Source organism: Benincasa hispida, chromosome 11 (assembly GCF_009727055.1).
Source record: "Benincasa hispida cultivar B227 chromosome 11, ASM972705v1, whole genome shotgun sequence".
NCBI classification, from domain to species: Eukaryota; Viridiplantae; Streptophyta; class Magnoliopsida; order Cucurbitales; family Cucurbitaceae; genus Benincasa; species Benincasa hispida.
In genome coordinates, this window is record NC_052359.1 from 14,454,077 (window position 1) to 14,461,545 (window position 7,469).

Genomic DNA, 7,469 nt, shown 5'->3' on the forward strand with positions numbered 1-7,469 from the left:
TAATATTTTTCTCTACTAGATATAAATCATATTTATATCCAATTTCCTCCAAATTAATGTATCTTATACAAAAAGTTAATTATATCACATTTAATTAACTCGTTCAATTATATCATATATAATCGAATTCCCTCTTGTCAATTTGAACATTTCAAACTGACCCAAAAACTGACTCTCAACTTGTTTTCAAGCTACCAAGGGGACCTATGGACCTATGGCTCGAAGCTCCAACAGTACGTGAATAGTTGACTAAACTCTTTAGTCACAATATCCACCATCCGTTAACTACCAGGTATTCCACTAAAGACCGAGAGTTTAACTCTTCTTGCCATAGATATATTTCTATGTCCATTGGATATAACCAATCATCAGTACGATGACCCTTCATAGATGATCGTAATTATAGCAGGCCAATTTACCCTTTTTGCCCCTATAGTTACATCTTCCTTCTTAAATACCACTGATCCTTCTAATGAACAATACAACATAGTCCTACTATGTGTGAACACCTCTTGAGCCATGAGAAGGTGTGTGGCGCCACATCGTTCAAGCTCCGATATCAGCCCTTAAGAGAGCAATTTATCTACTTACCTCTACTTTAGAGAATGAGTGAACTCCATCTTGTGAAGCTAAGTTCCTAACTCCCAAATCAGATGAATCCCCAAAATGGTAGGTTTGAATCGGCGACCTGGCCACTCGCACCCATACAAATCAAAAGACCACCCTCAATGGCAGGAATTCAGCGACGGTTTCATTAGATATCTTACAACTGGAATCCCTCTTTTTTCCGATCCAATTCCTCCACCACCGCGAGGAACTAGACGCATCCGGGAATAACCGATTGATCTCGATTAATAACTCACTCAGGATTAAGGTCATGTTACTTATGGTCATTCTAGTGAAGTGAAGTCTCAGTAATGAACAGTGTTATATAACGAGACATTAACACTTCGTGGTCAGGTCTTATACAAACTCTTTGTATAGGACGCCCCCGCTCGCATGTCCCCTACACGAATGATCAGGATCAGACCATCTGTGACAAGTCACAACACTTGTGACCATTTCACAAAACAGGCCACATCCGTAGTGTTACCAGGGTAAGGTTTCCCTTCTATATCCATATACTACAGACTATTTTAGCTGTCACTTAAGACATGATCCACTTCTATGTCACTACATACATGCTTAAGTTACATAAAGACAAACAGGGATATTAAGTTTATTGGTTTGTGGTAAAATAAAAAATATCTAAATGTGCAAAGTCAAATAATGAAGTAAATATCATTTATATTATACATCACAAGTGTTCGTATAAAGTTGTTTACAAACTTCAAGACACGAGACTTTAAGGTATAAACCCCAACACCCTCATCCATGCAAATCTAAGGATAATCCCGAATAAACTACAGCTCATAGTTAACTCAAGATTAAGGTCAAGTTACCTAGGTCTTCGCTTTGAAATAGTCAGTCTTAAACAGTAAACAGCGTTATAAAGTAAAAGTGATTTAATTATTGGTCCGATCTTATGCAAACTCATTGTATAGAATGCTCCCACTTCTCATGTCAATACATGAACGAATCAGGATAACCTCATTTGTAGCACTTTACAACAAATTATAACAACTACAGAGTGGGCCGCATCCGATAGTATTACCAGAATAAGGTACCCAACCTTATTCGTATACTATAGACCATTTTGGCTATTTATTGAACTTGATCCACTCTTATGTCTCCACATAAAGTTCATGTATTCATATAATAGCCATGGATCTTTAGTTTATTGGATTAGACTTTATAGGTGTAATTCACATATTCAATAACAGTTTTCTTGAATAAACGTCAATAACATCTTTATTAATAATAGAATATATTTAACATTACAAATTTCATGTTTTAGGACATACAACCCAACAGGAAGCTGTTTGGCTAAAGAAAATCCTTACAAATTTGGAAGTCGTTCCAAATATGTCTTTGCCCATCATACTTTATTGTGATAATAGTGGTGCTATCGCAAATTCTAAGGAACCCAAGAGTCATAAAAAATGCAAACATATTGAGAGGAAATATCACTTGATTTGGGAGATTGTGCAACGAGGTGATGTGATTGTCATAAAGATAGCTTCGGAGTACAACGTTGTCGATTCGTTTAATGGTTAAAGTGTTTGATGGTCATCTCAAGAGTCTGGGTCTACGGGATATGGGACATATTGTCTAGGACAAGTGGGAGATGTTACAGGGTATAACGTATGTCATAGTTTATTGTATTGTGGACTTTTTTGGTATTGTACACTCCACTCCACTAGCTTTAGGACAAATGGGAGACTTTGGAACTAGTGTCCTAAATTTATTATATGCTCGTAGTTTGTAAACTTGTATAAACAAATTGTTATTGATTAAATAATCATTATTTTATATGTGCATTAACTCAATCTAATAAATTAAGATCCTAGGTTATTATGTAGCTTAAACATGTATGGAGACATATAGATGGATCATGTTTAACTAATAACCTGAATGGTCTATAATAGATGGATAAGGTTGGGTACCTTATCCTAGTGACGCTACAGATACAGCCCACTCTTTATTGTTACAATTGTTGTAAAGTATTATAATAATTTGATCCTGATCATTCATGTGGAGACATGTAAGTGGAGATATTATATAAAGAGTTTGTATAAGACCGGACCATAAAATGATAGTCTCTCTTTATAACTTGTTGCTTGAAAAGACTTACATTTCACTAGGATGACCATAGGTGAATTTACCTTAATCCTAATGAGTTATAAACTCTTACATATTAGGGCGATCCTTTGATTCGTATGGGTGAGAGTGGCACTTATATGTCAAAGTGTTTGTCATAAAATTAAAAACACACCTTAGGTTGTGCAATTATTCATGCATCATGTATTATAAATGTTATAATCGTGCATGAAGAAATTACTTGAAAGCATGAGCATGCATCATGAAATATAAGAGTTATATTTTGCATGCAGTGAGCATTATCATGCATCATCCTTTAATTATAAATGTTATAGTCTAAGGGTAAATGGAAGCATGTTTTGCTTGTTTCATTGCGGTTTTGTATAAGTGTTATATAAAAGAAGTAGCAATGAATGGACAATGCATTGAGCATAACACTTAGGCTGTTTATCAGCGTTATGAATGCCTCGCATGTGTTAGTTTCGCATTGTGGTGGTTGTTTCCGTTGATAAGTGTTATAAAGGAAATTAGACCTAAAATCAAGAATTTAGAGTTGCATGCAGACATAGGGTGAACTCAAGTGTTTAAAAGGGTTTTAAAATTGAATTGAGATAGACCTAAGTGTTAATGGTTCTAAAGAGTTTAATAACCTAGATTAATCTTTTAAAATAAATTTAATAGGATTAATTTGATTGGAATAGAAGATTAAATTTCTTGTAAACCTATCTATAAGAGACCTTTTATCTAAGGTGGGTTCTGGCTAGGCTGGGGTTCTTAAGTTGACGAAAATGTAAGACCCCTACTTGGGTACCTACCTGGAAAGATGAATCAGATAGATTTTCAACAAGCATGTGACGATTTGGTCAAAGACTCCATTAAAGAGTTTAATGGATGATTATCAAAAGTTGTTCAACTATCCAAGGTAAATGTTACTCTTGGAAAAACCTAAAAGTCACTTAGTTAAGATCCTTAGCCGTGTTTTTTCTAAGTAAGCTAAACCCTAGGTTATAAAATACTTAGTGGGAGGAAGAGGCGTATCAGATATGTCTATGATTCCACTCACGTTTCTCCTTGTATGTTCACACCGTGAGATTCATGCTTGGCTTCGAGATGCCCAGGATGTATCCCCCTTCGGATGGTGTTTGCATGAGTCAATATCAAGGTGAACAGAGAGAGTGTTTATAGTAAGTGGGTGAAGGGTGTGTGTCAACATGTCCTAGTCTTTGTCATTGGTTCACACCGTGAGATCATTCTATATGCCCTCGTGTCCCCTTCGAAGCGTCCCCCTTCGGATGGGTTTTATGCAGTTGGTCAATATCAAGGTGATCCCCAGAAATGAATAGGGTCGCTTTAGGTTTTGCCCCAATCGAATTTTTTCCCTTCGAATTGGCCTTTTGGGACGGACCTCTAGGGCTTAAAATGGCGGGTCACACTTACGGGAGATTGTTAAGTAAGTTAATGATCTCTTGGCCAAATCAATGATGGCTTTTTGTTATAGGAACAAGAGTTGCTCTGGTATTAATGACTGGTTGAGAACTTCTCAATTCAGAGGAAGGATAACTGACCTCCTTTCGGCGGCTTTTGTCCTAAACCTTTGAAGCGTCATTGCGAAACTAAATGTTACACGGGGTTCATGTTAATTTTGCTAAAACCTTATTAGATGTTGTTTTTTTTTACAACAGGTATTTGCTTAAAACTTAACGTAGGTCAATGTGTTTTTTTCTTTTCAGCAACTCGTTAGTATTTTCGTTTAAAGCTTTTAAAAATGACCGATTACTTACAATGGAAAGAATCGTGTGAAACGAATTTCGTGGCAAACGACCTCCATCCCACTACTCTCCAAAAGAGGAGACAAGACAATAAATATGATTTATTGGTCTTGGAGACATGTCTGGTAGAGAATGATGATTATGCCTGAATCCTTGATTCAGGTGCTACCAATCATGTTAGTTCCTTTTACCAAGGATTTAGTTCCTGGCAAACATTGCCACAAGGAGATATGACTCTTCGAGTCAGTACTGGTGAGGTTGTTTCAACTGTTGCTATAGGTAGGCTGAAGTTATTTGTTGATAAGAAACGTTATCTGTCACTGGATAATGTTTTTGTGGTACCTCATATTAAGAGGAACTTAATCTCGGTTTCTTGTCTCATTGAACAAGGCTACATCATCTTCTTTTCTGAGAATAAAGTGTTTGTTTTCAATAATGGAATGGAGATTGGTTATAGTTCAATGGAAAATAACTTATATGTACTAAGGTCGTTAGTCATAAAAGCCTTGTTTAACACTAAAATGTTCAGTTTGGCAACAATAGCTAAAAGACCAAAGGTTTCTCCAAAGGAAAACACCCATCTTTAGCATCTTAGGTTAGGTCACATCAACCTCAATAGGATTGAGAAGTTTGTGCAAAGTGGACTTCTAAAGAGTTTAGAAGAAAACTTCTTACCGGTATGTGAATCATACCTTGAAGGCAAGATGACCAAACGACCTTTTACTGGAAAAGGTTACAGAGCCAAGAAAGTCTTTGAGCTTGTACATTCAGACCTCTGTGGTTCGATGAATGTTAGAGCTCGAGGTGGGTATGAATATTTCACCTCTTTTATAGATGATTATTCAAAGTTTGGGTATCTCTTTCTAATGCAACGTAAGTCCGAAGTCCTTGACAAGTTCAAGGAGTATAAGGCTGAAGTTGAAAACTTGTTAGGTAAGAAGATAAAAACACTACGATCTGATCATGGTGGAGAGTATGGACCTCCAATTCCAGAACTATATGATAAAACATGGATTGTGTCCCAACTCTCGGCCCTTGGTACACCTCAACAAAATGGGGTATTAGAAAGGAGAAACAGGACCTTGTTGGACATGGTTCGGTCTATAATGAGTTATGTTCATCTTCTAGATTCGTTTTGGGGTTATACAGTGCAGACTGCATGTTATATCCTGAACAACGTTCCCTCGAAAAGTGTTTCTAAAACACCTTTTGAGTTATGGAGAGGCCATAAAGGTAGTTTATGCCACTTCAGGATTTGGGGTTGTCTGGCACATGTGCTAGCGACTAATCCAAAGAAGTTGGAACCGCGTTCGACGGTTTGCCTCTTTGTAGGCTACCCCAAGGAAACGAGAGGAGGATACTTCTATGATTCGAGTGAGAACAAAGTGTTTGTTTTCACTAATGCTATCTTCTTGGAAGAAGACCACATGAGGGATCATAAGCCACGAAGTAAGCTCATTTTACATGAGATCTCAAGTGAGACTGAGACTGCTGAGGGTTCAACAAGAGTTGTTGAACAGGCCGACAAATCAACCAGAGTTGTTGTCGTCGGAACATCTAGTCAACCAGCTCAAGAGTTGAGACTGCCTCGACGTAGTGAGAAGGTTATGAACCCACCAGATTGCTACATGGGTTTGACTGAAGCCTAAAACATCATTACAAATGATGGGGTCGAGGATCCGTTGTCTTTTAAGAAAGCAATGGAGGATGTTGACAAAGATGAATGGGTTAAGGCCACGTACCAGGAAATGGAGTCTATGTACTTCAATAACGTTTGGGAGCTTGTTGATCCACCTGATAGGGTAAGACCTATTGGGTGTAAGTGGATCTTTAAGCGAAAGAGAGGTGTAGATGGAAAGGTGCAAACCTTTAAGGCTAAACTCGTGGCAAAAAGTTATATCCAGGTTGAGGGAGTTGACTATGAGGAAACTTTCTCATCTATTGCCATGCTGAAATCTATCAAGATTCTCCTGTCCATAGCCATATTTTATGATTATAAAATATAGAAAATGGACGTCAAGACTGCCTTTCTTAGGTAATCTTGAGGAGACCATCTATATGACTCAACCAAAAGGGTTCATAGTTCAAGATCAAGAGCAACGAGTGTACAAGCTTAATAAGTCCATTTATGGGTTGAAACAAGCATCTAGATCTTGGAACATCAGATTTGACACTGCTATCAAGTCATTTAGCTTTTACCAGAATGTTGATGAGCCTTGTGTTTACAAGAAGATCATCAACAGCTCAGTAGCTTTCCTGGTACTGTATGTGGATGATATCCTACTCATTGAGAATGATGTAAGGTATCTGACTGACATTAAGAGTTGGCTAGCTGCCCAGTTCCAAATGAAAGATTCGGGTGAGGCACAGTATGTTCTCGGGATCTAGATTATTCGAGATTGCAAGAACTAACGATTAGCCCTGTCTCAGGCATCGTACATTGATCAAATGTTGACTAGGTACAGGATGTAGGATTCCAAGAGGGGTTTGTTACACTTCAGGCATGGAATCATTCTGTCTAAGGATCAATGTCCTAAGACACCTCAAGAAGTTGAGGAAATGAGACGGATTCCCTATGTTTTTGCTGTAGAAAGCTTGATGTATGCAATGTTGTGTACCAGACCCGACATTTGTTATGCAATAGGGATTGTAAGTCGGTATTAGTCCAATCCAGGATTTGATCACTGAAAGGCGGTCAAGACAATCCTCAAGTATCTTGGAAGAATGAGGGACTACATGCTTGTATATGGAGATAAGGATTTGATCCTTATAGGATACAACGTTGCTGATCCCTTTACAAAGGCCCTCATGGCTAAAGTGTTCGAGGGTCACCTGGAGAGTCTGGGTCTGCAGGACATGCGGCATCTTGTCTAGGGTAAGTGGAAGATGATACTGGGGTATGCCCTAGTTTATTGTATATTGTACATTTTTATATTGTATTGTACATTAGTCTCCCGAGTCATTAGGACAAATGGGAGATTGTTGGGATTGGTGTCCTAA